General features: G+C 43.8%; 1 protein-coding gene and 1 long non-coding RNA gene across 2 annotated transcripts in view; one reads left to right on the top strand and one right to left on the bottom strand.

Annotated features, from left to right (window-relative positions):
* Positions 1 to 13,733, bottom strand: part of LOC108000242 (homeotic protein antennapedia-like) — a 171,540-nt gene extending 157,807 nt beyond the window's left edge. The window contains exon 1 of the mRNA XM_062086467.1: positions 13,714 to 13,733. The gene's annotated coding sequence lies outside the window, so the exon portion shown is untranslated. The remainder of the gene's footprint in view (positions 1 to 13,713) is intronic.
* LOC133667522 (uncharacterized) lies at positions 5,787 to 8,522 on the top strand. The gene is made up of 3 exons (XR_009833216.1): positions 5,787 to 6,218; positions 7,728 to 7,831; positions 7,903 to 8,522. It is a non-coding gene; the product is annotated as an uncharacterized LOC133667522 (long non-coding RNA).
* Positions 13,734 to 14,098: the final 365 nt, after the last annotated feature.

The raw sequence follows: 14,098 nt of genomic DNA, 5'->3' as shown, positions 1-14,098 counted from the left end.
AAAATCAAGATCATTGAAATTAAATCTTGTAAACTTTATGAAAAAACTTCATCTCAACTTTGATCAGAAACAATGAGATGAAGTTTTATACTTTCTCGTGTTATGCGGTGTACTTTTCAGACATCTTCATTCTTAGCTTCATTATTTTTCCGTAATTTTTTTCTTTTACGAAACGTTTCCCTGGACACATCGAAGTTTCATAATTTCTCCAGAATTCGATCGTTGAATAAATAAATTTTAATTCCCTTCTATATTGTCGTCCATAATTATCTTCCTCGTCAATGTCGCATTGTCTAATCTTTTCGAGAAAGCATAGAATACATGCAAATAACGCCTCGATCCGCACGGTGAACACGAAGCAAATAATTCACTGGTCTAAATAATACGTAATCGTTATTAACGATGGGCTGATTTAACACCGCCCCGACACGGTATACAAACTCACCTGGCAATAATACCAGGGATGCGTGGATAACTCTCCTCCGGTCGTTTCAATTAATTATCATAATTAGTATTAATTGACTAATAAAAAGCCGAGCGCAGAATGATCGAGTCGAGTATGAAGAACCACTTAATCGATCCTAGAAGACTTTTTTATCAGAATAGTTCCGATACATCATAATATTAGATATCCAATAAGAATATTTTTTTCTTCAAAACGAATACAAATAATTCAATTATATTCGTAATTTACGAAGAAATTTATATAATCTCAAAAAAATATGTAAAGAAGAAAAGAAATTGCTCTTTTTATTCGTCTAAACAGTTTACGTATATCACTGCTTCGAATTTGTAACCGATATTCAACTCGGCGAAAATTACCGAAAAGAGTTCGACCATCATCGGCAAACTTCGGCTTAATAAAAACGACGCAAGCGCAATAGAACACTAGCCAGTAGCTCGCGTATTCTTACGAAAGTAATACACGAAAATAGATCAAAATTTAGAATTTTTGTTTTAATAAAAAATGTTATCGACTCTAAATTCTATTCTAAACAATTAAAAAATCGATCTCGATTTATGTTAACGATCGTCTCGTTTCGATTGTCGGTTTAATCGAAGAAACGAATCACGATGGGACTTTGAACAGGGTCGAGCATCGTTTGGGATAGGCGACAGATCAATTAAAGTTCGCGAGACAAGTCGCGCCATTGGTAACGGACGATAATTTAACTCGGTGACAAATAATAGAAGCCTAGATGATCGATTCGATCAAATTGTGCGACCAGAGGACTGAATTTTGAAGCGGACTGTAGACTACATTCTTGCCGCGGCAAATAAAACGAGCCGACGAAGACAACATTATTACGGAGCGCTGCCAGCCATTGCTCATGCCCCGTTTCCTTGCGTATTTCCATCCTTATACGTATACGCAGGCATATACAATCGAGGTCTGTACGCCCACACATAGTCCTCGCGATACGCATCGCGCGTTCTCCTACACGCGAGAGGAGTCGCGAGTGAACACTGCATAAACAGGCGTCTTCACAAGAGCAATAAAGAGGAATAAAGATGGAATGGAAGTGGAGACAAGGTTTGAATTCGTATTTCATAATTTCTACGTCTCGTTATTATATAATAATGGCGTCTGATATAGGCTGGTTTAATTAGGAATCTCTCGTATGTTTCGTTACGTCGATCAGTTTCATCGCGTATCGATCAATTTAAAAATTGCAAAATAGGAAATATGATAGAAATGAATAGAAGGAATTATAATATCTAAAATTTTAATATTATAATTTATAATACGTCGAAAGGATTCTTGCGTTGAAAATACAACTCACGGAAATAAATCACTTGTACTCTGAGAATTTATCATATTATTATAATATCATATTCGATAAAGGAATTTTCAATTTGTGATTATTTTTGGAGCAACGAATTGAAGCAATTACGAATTTGTTTAACCAAAGAAATTTACATCAATTCGGATCATGAAAATGTGGGCTGGGGGTTATCATCCGTGCGTTATAAATATCGTCCTTATTATCATACAAAGAGATATCGAATGGCTCCCATTAAACTATGAATTTCTACACTGAGGGATAATAGCAGTTTGAATGCAAATTTCACCAACGATTTAATAAATATACAAAGTTGTAACTTGAACCACTGTCGAAATCGGGGAACGAATTAATATACATTGACATTTCGAATTAAAAACTAAACATCCGTATTCCTCCTCGAATATGTACTTTCGTAAACTCTGATTTATATTCGAGCCGCTTACTCTCATATTACATTTCAACGTTATACAAAAAAATGATATCAATCCGAGAAAAAAGAAAAAAAGATCACGTACCTTGATATACAAGATGGTATAAATAAAGTGGTATCTATTAAGTACGCATGTGAATTGAAAACCACGTAACGATCTTCCAAAAACTGGATTAATTTTTAAAACGAATTTCATTCATTTAACCGACGACTGTTTTCAACAGGAAATGAAAACGCGCCGTAAAAGTGCCACCTGTGGGTTATCAGACGCGGTTTCTCTTCGCGCGGCAACATTTCAACGTGTAGGCGAAGCAAACGACGAAGATATCTGACAATCAAACCGCCGTAACCGTAGATCATAGCCAGGGATAACGATGGGAATTGGCTCTTGCAAATACATTAGGCGGTTACCGCCGCGGTAGGAGGCCAATGGAGGAAGAAAGATGGAGAAACAGAAGTGGTGGGGGGAGTTACGATATCGGAGGAGTGGGACTCGAAGGCAACGAGGCAAACTGGAAGCAGATAAAATAGAAAAATCGTCACCAATCTTGAGTTTCGGCAAGGAACCCGTACCCGCGACGTGGAAAAAGTATAAATTTCTTTAATGGCGCTAATAATTTCATATCGCATAATTTACTTACTGCGAAACGTAACGCCAGTAGCTACCAGAGGCATTAACGAGGAGCCTAATATTTATGTTGCCGCTCGGTCCTCCGCCACCCAGATAACACCCTCGCCCCCTCCCCCCTTCGCCAACTTCTCTGCCTCCCCCTCTAACGTTCTGACGCTACCTTCTTCACCCTGCCAGAAATTCTTTTTCGCTCGTGCCTCCTTTCTCCTGAGTTTGTAGACTAGATAAAAAAAGGGAATGAAGGAGAGGAAGAGTGGGAGGGGAAGGAATATTATTCATACTTTCGAAGAGATAAGTATATCAGGTCCTTGGACGAAATTTATTTGAAATAATGCCGTTTGTAATATTTGCTTAATGTAATTCGATCCGAGCTGCGTTCTTTCTTAGCTCGATCGATGGAATTTGAAAATAATCGATCGAAGGATCGAAGGTTAGAAGTATGTAAACGCGCATTAGAAGATTAATTATTTTCGTCGAAATCGAGTGACAAATAATTTATTTCGTGAAATTATAATTTAGAAATTAATTTTATTATGAAATAATGTCATTTGGAAATTTTTTTGAAAACATTCAGGTTTTTGTTGCGGTATGGGCCACAATTGGTTGAGAACAATGAAGGGACAAAAAAGGACAAAGAACGAAACGCTGGTGGATTTGATACAGACATTTTCTTTTTTTTATTCCTTTTTATTCTCTTTTCTCGTTGGAGGGGAGAGGCTCGACCCCAGCTCGAGGGTTTGTAATGCTAAGTTCCAGTTAATTTCGGTCGGGAACACGCCACGCGGACCGATTACTTTCAATTGGAAATGAATTTATAGGTGCGGCATTATTCTTCTCCTCGTTACCGAGAAGAATGACGGATCAAGATATCTTGGTTTACAAAACTCTCTTAATCCGGTTTAAATCAAAGAATCGGAAACTTTTGAGGAGTGAAATCAATCACAATACTTTTGATACATTTAAAAGATAATTTTCATAATTAAACGATCATTTCACATGTTTCACAATCCCCAAATCACGCTTCACGCCAACTTCGAAAAAGGGAAACGTGGAACGAGGGTATCTCTTTTCGGAAAAAGAGCAGCGATAAAATCCGGCTTAAAAAACGAGCAACGCCCATTCGGAAAAATAAAAAAAAAAAAAAAAAAAAAAAAGGTATATCTATACGGTTCGAGTCAGAGGAAAAAGGTACATTAATCTGGCCGTGGCGTGAATCCGTAACAAATGGCGCGTATCGTTTGTTGGCTCCGATCACATTACACGGAGGGGAGGGTGGCGGGGGGGTGGCCTGTTCCACCGGTAATTAACAGGTAATTATTTATAATGGAACAATGGAATTTAAATTAATAGTTTAGTTTCATTAATAACACCGCGTAATTTCGCCCCTCCACAGCGGCCGTGTCAGTGTTAAATAAAATATATGTACCGGTGCGAACCCGACGCCGCATTACCGGCGTCCCGGGTAATGCGCGTGCTGCTGCACCGCGCGAAACACCGACAACCTCTGCCCATCGTGCACCCTCTCGAACGCCGGCCAACCCCCACCCCCGCCCTGGCTGACGCATACGCCCTGGCTGGGATATAACCACTCTACGTCACGTCTGTTATAAACGCGTAAACACGTGCTGGTGTACCCGTGGAACCAGGTTGTCCACTATCAAGTAAATAATGGCGCATTAAGCTTTTTCATTCGTATTCAGATATGTGCGGTTCAGTTTCCGCCCGTGTGGCCCCGCCACGTGTGCGTTCCTGCACGTGGAACCGCTCCCTCTCTCTCCCTCGCAATTGCGCGCCAGCAGGTTGTCGAAGGAGGCAGCTCCGACTTTAATTTTTGGACGCCGATAATTATCGTAATTGAAGAAAAATAAGAAAATTGATCTATCCCGAGTAGAAATTTTCCAGCCGTCGATTGAAAATGAACACGACTTAATTGCGCGGTAAATTAATCCAGGAGCGCGAAGCAGAGCCGTGTCGCAGCGACAAATGGACAAAAACGGTGTTCCGCGTAAGGAATCGATCTCCGAATCGGATTCAGTCGCAGAGGCGTATCGGGAGGATACGGCTCCATTTGGTTAATTCATTCGCATATTAGAGCTCTATATCACGAGAGGAGTCGCGTACGCGAGACTCACGCTTGCTCGGCCAAGATGTCGCTTGCCTCTCCCTGTGTGCGTGTACGTGCCGCACACGAGCCTTCTTGGCCAACGCGCATACCTCGGCTCACCTTCCACTACGTGTCGTTTGTACCGTTTGACGCTTGGAAGATTAACTACGAGCACGTAGCCTCATCTGTCTATCTCACAGCGTGTAATCGCATGTACGCGACTAAGTGCATCGCAAGAGTAATCAGCAGCGGCCGGGCCGACGCGGCTTTGATTAATTGAATCCGCCCTAAGAGACGAGCGCGAGCTTTATACCTGCTGGCACGCACGCATTGCCACCGTTCATTCACGGACGTTCACGGCCGGCCTCGCGGTTAATTATACACCGTAGCCTGGCAATCATTTCTTACGATTATATTTCGGTGCGATCGCGCTTTCGATTCAACTTTGCTTCGGTGGATGGGCAGCTGCTCGAACTTTTCGAGGGATAATTCTTCGTTGTTAATCGTTCGAGAGCAGTTTCCTCGATGCGGTAATATTAATATTAAAAACGCAGCGCGGAAATTTTGAAAGAAAGAGAGAGAATTGCGGCTCTTTTAAGACGATCATTGGCCGAATACAACGGTCGAAATTAAAAAAATAAGCAAGGATTGAAAATATTGAAAGTTGTTGGCACAAAGAACGATATCCTGATGAAATATCAGGCGGAAGCAGCGTCCATCCTTTGATATTTATTTACCCGCGCGGTTCTCACGTTAAATGTAGCATTTGCTCTATTCGTTCTCTTTTGCATCCTGCCATCCACAGCTACGCGTAAAATATACACGTATATTTTTCGATGTCCTCATCAATTAAGGCAATATTTTGATCAGGGCAGGAAGCTGCGGAAGCCGCGGCGAAATCCTACGCGGGATTAATTAATAGTACGCCGTTAATAATTTACGCACGCGCGCGCGCGCGCGATTGTCGATAAATTGGAAAGCGCGCACGAGGCACAATTACACGCTCAAGCGGAACCACTTTAAATCGTCAGAGCGCGCGTCGATCGCCAATACGCGAGGAACATAGACGATGCGGAGACGCATCGTACATACTGAAAAGTCGAAACGTGATTAACGTAGGCCTGGCACACGCTCGATTCCTCGGCGTGCATGGCCGATCAGGAAATCACGATCGGGAATACCCGATGGTGTGCGAAGTGGTTTTCGCCCGTAGCGCCGACGAGATTATCGAGCAGATATGGAACGATCGGTGTAGACAGCGATCTGGTAAGTGAAAAAAAGACCATTAAATTATGCTTTAGACCGTTTTCTTTTCCTCCTTTTCATTTCTTTTTTCAGCAAACAGGTGCCGCGTTTTTACGTACTTTGAACATGCTGGTGATGATGCGTGACAGGTACGATTTAGGTTAGGTTAGGTTCGTTCTTTTGTCCATCGGTTAAGAGCCAGTTGAGCAATTCTTTTTAAGAATTTTGATGTTGGATAAAGTTACTAATTATCCTTATGAATTCTTACGGAACTTTAACGACGAACTTTGGAATATCTGTCTACATAAGCGGTTCTACAATTCTCGTTACGTGTTAAGAAAAGTTTCAACTTTTTGTTTGTTGTAGACGAAAAAATTTCTCGAAATGTAAACATCGGCGACGATTCGTGAATTATCGCATCTCTCCCATAATTACCCCACAATATCTCTTCCCTTTCCTTCCCATTTTATAGGACGTGTAAATTCTCCACAATTAAAAGCCACGCTGTAACGCGTTAATTCGCATCCCATTTATTTTACCATCGGGCATAAAAACGTTATTTCGTCCATAAAACACGCGGAATGCGGTAAATCGATGCTATCGGGGGAAAAAGTATCAAAATAATCGTTCATCCAAGTCGTGTGAAAAAATTCGCAACAAGAAACAATAGAGATACGATGCAATCCAAACAATCGTTGAAATTAAATTTCAGACGCGCGTCTTTGAAAAAAAGACGCACATAGCCGCTAATAAACAATCCAATAATTACTTGAAATTACTTTGATTAATTGAAACATCGTAACAACACCACCGAACGAATTCAAAGCGATTGTTTTTACCGAGCAAAGTCAATGGAATTATCGAGAAAGAGGGAGAAAACAATTGGACGCCTAACGGTAGGCAAGATCTGGCGGCGAACAAGCGCTTGTGCAAAACAAATTCATCCATATGTTAATACCGCATTAAACGACTCGGGAAGATGACATAACGAAGACACACTGCCGGCGGAGGGAGAGGGGGGCGATAGGAAGGCATCGAAGCGCACCGGCGGCGCCCTGCCTCGGCTCCGTCGAGGCGCCGGCGTCACTTCCGCCCTCCGTTCCGACTTCCTCCGCGCCGCTTTCCACTCCGCGAGGAAAGGAAGACGAAAGGGAGAGGAGAGTCTGCCGCTTTCGCGTGCACGCGCTAGAATCGGCTCGAGCCGATCCCAGCCACCGATAAATAAATATGAGACGCACCGGCTAAACAGCTCTCCCGGTTGTTGATCCTGCCCACTCGTATAAATCAGCGCGGCACCGCTTCGGGATTCGAGTCGCGCGACCCCGAACTTACCAACCTCCCTGACCATCGATTCGCCGCTTTCGAATTCCACGCGATGTCGCACGATCGGCGCACGAGTTGGCCGGGAAGGGCCGTTGGGATTCCGATTCCGTCCGCCGAAGCCCCGCGCTTCGAATAAAACTTGCCACTTTGGCTTTCTCTGCCCGCGGCCTCTCTCGCTGCTGAATAATTGGAATTTTTTTTTTTCAGAAAGAGAGAGGGAGTATACGTGCGTGGCAGAGTTATGGAAAATAAGAATTTGGCTTTGTTATGAAAAGTTTAAGGAAATTTTTAACTTAAGTTGGAAACGTGAGGTAACGTATTTGTTAATACTTCCATGTATTAATTGCAATGCAAAAATAATGATATCGTGATTTGTTTCTAGGGCACTTTTCGTGCAAGAGTTGAGGGTATAAAAAAATTGCATCGATTCTTTCTAACTCGTTGAACCCGCCATATCCTTCCCCCCTCGGGAAGGGGACAATAATCGAGAGGGTTGGCTCTCGAGATATAACGTGGAAGACGGAGGAACGAGGGATGACAGGATTCATAATTTCACGCGAGCTTATTGCCCTCGGTTATTTATCCTCTCATTCCACATGCAGCTCGCGCGGATTCTCTTCCTCCGTCTTTTCGAGCCCGGGACGACTCACGATACACCCTCGGCAATGTCACGACGTAATTTTCCAACGTCGACACGACCTGGCCCCTCGTGCGTCCTCCTTGCGATTATCAATCGATTACACCGCTCCTCTGCGCGGATTATTGGTAATTCGCCAGTAATTACGCGGCCGTGCGATCGGTGACGGTTCAATGACCTCGACCTTTAACCCAAATTTTAATCTCTCCTCTCGACATTGAGGAGAATCTGTTACCTGCTTCGACGAACAATCTGCTCGATCTTGAAGAGAATTCTGAAATTTGTTCTTGTTGAAGTTATGCCAAGTAAAAAATCGTGCTTTGGAAGGAGCTAATTGGTCTGCTGAATTTTCTACGACTCCAGGCGTAAATTACAGAAAGTTAAGAAATCTCTTATTAATCGATTTACTTTATCGAAGAAAACGACGAACGTTCTGCTTTTGAAAACGGTTCGGTCCCATGGCGTAAAAAGCAGAGGTGTCCACGGAACAACGCGCCTCTTTATAGAAAAGATGTACGAGGACCGAACTATGGGCGAGCAGGGGGGGAGTAGGGTAACGCTTAGCCGAAAGGTAGCCGTGGAAGAAGACCTGTAGGAGGCGTTGGAGGAATAGGAGGCGCAAGCCCAGACACACACCGGTCGGGTTATTTATTGTAACGAGGACTTATGGCGACAGATTTAGGAATTAGGGTATCGCAGCAGGCCCGGCCCCTAGCAAGGGTTTCCATGGAGAACCCGGGCCACGATACAAACACGTAGGTGTATTCCACGGCATACAAATACGGCGTCCTAGGGCATCCTCCACCGGCGAGCACGTATGGACCCACGTGATACCGCAATAATCCACAAGGATTATCCGCCGTGTTCCACACACCGAGTACGTAGAGAGGGAGGGGAGGGGCCTATCTGGCCACTGAACTGGCCGGGAATATTCGTATCGTCCTCTCGGATTCGGCCTACGAAATCTGCCTGCGAAACCGTTCGGATTCGCTCTCTGCGATCATAAATAACGGCCTCCCTTTATCCGGCAAAGAATCGGGAGGAGGACTAATGATCTTGATATCGCTGCTTATCAATCGAAACTCGAGCTTTATTCTCTACGACGAATTTTCACTTTTAATAATCGTTGGAGGATCGGCAAGAGTTGGTTACATGTTAGTTTCGATCGACTGCACGAGAACGATATGAAAAATTCGTTCTAATCAATTGTTACAAGGTTACGTTAATTTATTTCGTAATAGTTTTCCTTTCTTCGTTACAGTGTCATTCCAGCGGGATTAGAACGACTTTCGAGAGAAATTTGCGAGATCAACGGTCAACCTAACCTTACTTTTCTCGTTCGATTGTTATTCTTTCAATCTCGCGCGATCTTTTCCTTTCCTTTTTAAAAAAGATAGAGTACGAAGAGTGAATAAGAATACCGAGAGGAATGAAATAATTGATCGAGCCGGAGCGGAAAGTAGAGGCGCACCAAACGATGGAACGTGAATACTTGCTCCCGGCCGTTGCAACGAGTAGGCTATCGATGAAGACATAAATTTTCGTTCGCCGCGGACGGATGGCTAAGATGATAAACAGTTAGTAACCAGTTGTGGTTATAACCGAAGAATGAAAATGAATGGAGAAATACGTCATTAATAATGGGTGAATGGAATTTATGCCTGTCGTGTCAATTATATCTTCCTCGTGGCTCATAGAGTTTTGCCTTGCCTCGAGATTTATGATTCGTGTTTCTTGCGCGCAACCGCGCGCGATTCATAATTTCTTAATATAATATCGCGGCTACGATTTTCTTCTTTTTTCTTTCTTTATTTCTTTTTTTCTCTCTCTCCAAACGTGACAGAGGTTATATCGGAATTTCGGCGATTCCTTTGTACAACCGAGGTATTTTTCTTCGCTCTCCTTCTCTCCGCTTTCGAAAGTATTTTCTCTTGTCCCGAGTCGTCGATATTTGATTTACAGATCGCAATTACGACCGAAAGAAGCGCGGCTTCTACGAAATATTATTTAGTTCAAGAGGACGAACGAAACGTGTGAAAAATTTACGAAATTTTTCTTTACAATTCGAAAGAATATCAAAAAGATTTTTGTTTACAACGTCCCTCTTGATGACGCGATACCCCCATAACTCGAAGATTTTAATTCTTCCTTCGAAATTCTCACTTACACGGGATAAATTATCATCCGGGACAGCATTAAACGGGTACACATACGGTTGGACCGATTTCGCATCGCGATACGTAATCTCTCGTTCCTTCTTCGCCTCGTCATCACGGTGATCGTTGCATCTCATTTAAAAAGAGGCAGCGATAAAAAACGCTTGCCAAGCGTGAAATGATCCATTCCATAAATCCTAATAAACGTCCACCTGCCCGGTGCAGACGTGCATAAATAAAAGAGAGGTCGAGCGTGTTCGAGAGCAAAGAGAAAGAGAGAGAGAGAGAGAGAGGCAGAAAACGTGATCAGCCGCGTTTTACGCCTATGTGTGTGCGTGGTCACGTGCGTGCGCGCGCAGCGCCGGCGCGTTGCACAGCTTCATCATGGACGCGGAAGAATAGAGTGGTGTTCGTATTCGCACGGGCGGACGAGAGGGAAGAGAGAGGAATAAACGCGAAAAGATGCCGGAGGAGAGATTGATAACCGGATGGGAGATTGCATTTTAAATACGCGATGTAAACAAATCGATAAAACTATTTTTCCACCAATTCGCGATACATCGAGAAGAGAAAAAGTATCTCGAATTTTTCCTCTTCTTTTTTTTTTTACGACCATATGGAAATTGTACCGTCCTCTTTAGTCGAAATGTCCTATCTATTTTTTCATTCAACAAGACGTATCACCATATCCGAAGTTACATACATCTTTTACCTTTTAAGTAAAGGTTAGGATGGCCGAACTTTTCCAAGATCCACGAACGGTGTAATTTATTTATAACTCAAAAAGAACATAAAGGGAACGGATAAAACTTGTCGGACGTTTCGAAATAACTATATAGAAGATTTTTAACCAACTTTTATCTACCGTTTCTTTTCGCGGCCATACGTCTTTTCAAGGAACCGCGTATCTCGTATTAATCGGACAAATCGTCCGCTAATCGAGCCAAATAATTTTATTCCCCGACTCCGTAGAGATCGAGTATCGTGAAAATATATACGCGAGTGTACGTGTAAAAAAGCGGACGATATCTGGCCGGGGCTCGATATAAAGACGCTCGATATAAGAAGAGGCCAAAAGAAATGCACGGAGAGGCGCGCAATGGCAAAAGAGAAGCCAAGAAAGACAGGGGGACGGAGGTGGAGGAGAAGCGGTAACAAAAAGAGAGCAAATAGCGGGAAGAAAGGGAGAAAGAGATGTATTTCGAAAGTGTATGAGGACGAGCGATGTTAAGGGGTGGGAAAGATGGTGAGGGGAGGGGAGAAATCGGCAGGGTAAAAGTAGGAGGGGGGGAGGCGGCACAGCGGAGGATGAAGGCAGTGGGGGTGTGCATTGCGGATTTATTCCCGCCAACACATTCATCATGGCGGATTTAGCTGAACCCGTAACGCATTGCCGTGGATATATATCTGCTTCCATCCCCACCACCACTTCCATCCCTCCCTCCTCTCCTCGCCTGCCTCTCATCCCAATTTCGACCCAATCCTCGCCGGTATATCCCGTATTCTGACAAAACCTCTCTTTTTCAATGACTTCCCGACTCTTTTCCTCGATACTACCGCCACCAGCCGGGCAAAAGGAGAACGATCGACGTTTATCGTTTACGATGCTCTTTTTCGAGCGAGGCGGCGTTATGGTCGCGTTACATATGCCTGTGAGCATACGATCTTTTCCCTCTCGATCGTGGGAATCGTCGTAAAACACTTGCCAATATTTTCCCCACCCGCGATACAACGGATTGATGAGACCTGTCCACCGGCGCTGGGGTATGCTTCGCGATTCGGAAATGATTGATCAGCGGCGGACGATTTACGAATAGTCCGAGCGAAAACAGCGGCGGCTTTTAAAACGTACGCAACGTCCCTGGCGGACATTGTGCCACATCGTGCGTTCAATCGATAATGTTCACTGCGTCCTCGTCTCTGGCGGATTCGATCTTTCGAAAATATTTTCCTTCGAGAAAAATCATCCGCATAAACATTATCGAAAATTTGCTTAAATAGCCCGTCGTATCTCGAATGTGTAATTTCAAGGATCATTCTCTCAAAAGTATATATCGGGAGGGAAAATTAAGATTAACAACTTTGCGTGGCCGCAAATAGGGTTCTTTAACGGATCTTGGACGCGTTATCAGCGTTTGATCGCGATACATCATCCTGTACCGTTGACAAACCCCTCTTCACCCTTCGTCACCCCTATGCTGCACCGCGTAGATACGATATTACAGGGATCGGTATAAATCTATGGCTCATCCATCCACATTTTATCCCCGGAGAACTAGAATACTCGCGCGGAGGAACGCGAGACGAGAGCTCTCTCGCGCGCAAACACCTTTCAGCTATGGGTCTCTTCTCCTATCCCCTCCTGCCCATCCCTTCTCCCCTCTCCATCCCTCGAGACGGTTCAAATCCGCGATCTACCAACCTCTACCCCACCCCTTCAGTCTTCGGCTACCCCTATCGAGATTCCAATAGCGGCCTTATCGAAGGGCTTTGCGCGATGAAGGATCGCAACCCGACGCTACGGCCACTTTCCGCGGTCCTCTCGATATTTCACCTTTATTATCATATTTCAGGTATTCGCAATCCATTTTTCAGCCGTAACAGCGGCTCGTTATTAACGACGTCGCGCTACGATCCACGTATGGAGCGTATCCCCTGGAACGATGGATACCTTCTTACGCGTATCCTCGCCCCTCGGTGGCGCGGGGAAAATTAGTTTGACCCAGTTCGCGGCGAGATAGGCGGCGGCACTGTCGGCTGGGGGAAAAAACGTTCCTAGTTGAGAAGAGGGCGACACGAGGATAGAAAGTATGTAACTACTTACGATGGCTTGTTTTGATTCCGTTTTTAACCGGTATTTGAAAATTGATGGAGAGAACGGACGAGTTATTGGACTTTCGTGCGCCCTTTCAGCAATACGGATGAGAAAAAATGGAGGATAACGATGGAAAACGTTGAAGATGGGAATATATCAATATCGCGCAAAGACGTGTTATGTGATTTCGCTCGTTGGAAACAAATTATATAATCGTGTTAAATATCGTTTTTACGAGAAGAATGAAAGAATTGCAAAAGACACAGTTTTATTACGATTATATCTGGAATTCTCTTGGCTTTAGCTCATGTAATAATTAACAACTTAACGAATGATACAATAATTTATTTACATGTATATGCACGAGAATAAGTTTAACGATTTTGCATCTTTATTCCTTGCACACAAGAAAGAATATTCTTTAACGCTAGTAAAGTCGAGGAAAAAAAAAACCACGTCAATTCCTTTTTCCGTATCAAGAACGAATAATAGATAGATTGCGCATATTTAAAACATGCATTTATTTATAAAGCAGCGTATTGAAAGGAGAAAAGAAATCACAAAAAGAGCGTATAAAAATTTAACCTTACTGTCACGCAGCGTCATTACACGAGATTTAATATTAATGCACCTCTACGTCGTCCCAGCAGCAAGAAACACGTGGCCGCCGCCATCACACCTCGTCCAGCAAGAAATCCAAACGCAAGACGAGGTCAAGGTGGAAAAATTACGCGACAGGCGTCGATCGAAAAAGGATACGCGCGGAGCAGCAGATCCGAAATCGGGCACGCGATGGACTGGCGCGTAAGCCTAGAAAAAATCCGTGGTTAAAAATGGCCGTGGGGTGGGAATGGCCGTACGTAGGAAAAACTTGCTCCGACCCATTCCCTCGAACAAAGTGCGATTCACCATAGGACAACAGCTGTTCGAAGCAGCTATTGCGACGAAGACGAGGGGACGGAACGACGAT

Source organism: Apis cerana, linkage group LG16 (genome assembly GCF_029169275.1).
Source record: "Apis cerana isolate GH-2021 linkage group LG16, AcerK_1.0, whole genome shotgun sequence".
NCBI lineage: Eukaryota > Metazoa > Arthropoda > Insecta > Hymenoptera > Apidae > Apis > Apis cerana.
This window is presented reverse-complemented; position numbering and strand designations above follow the sequence as displayed.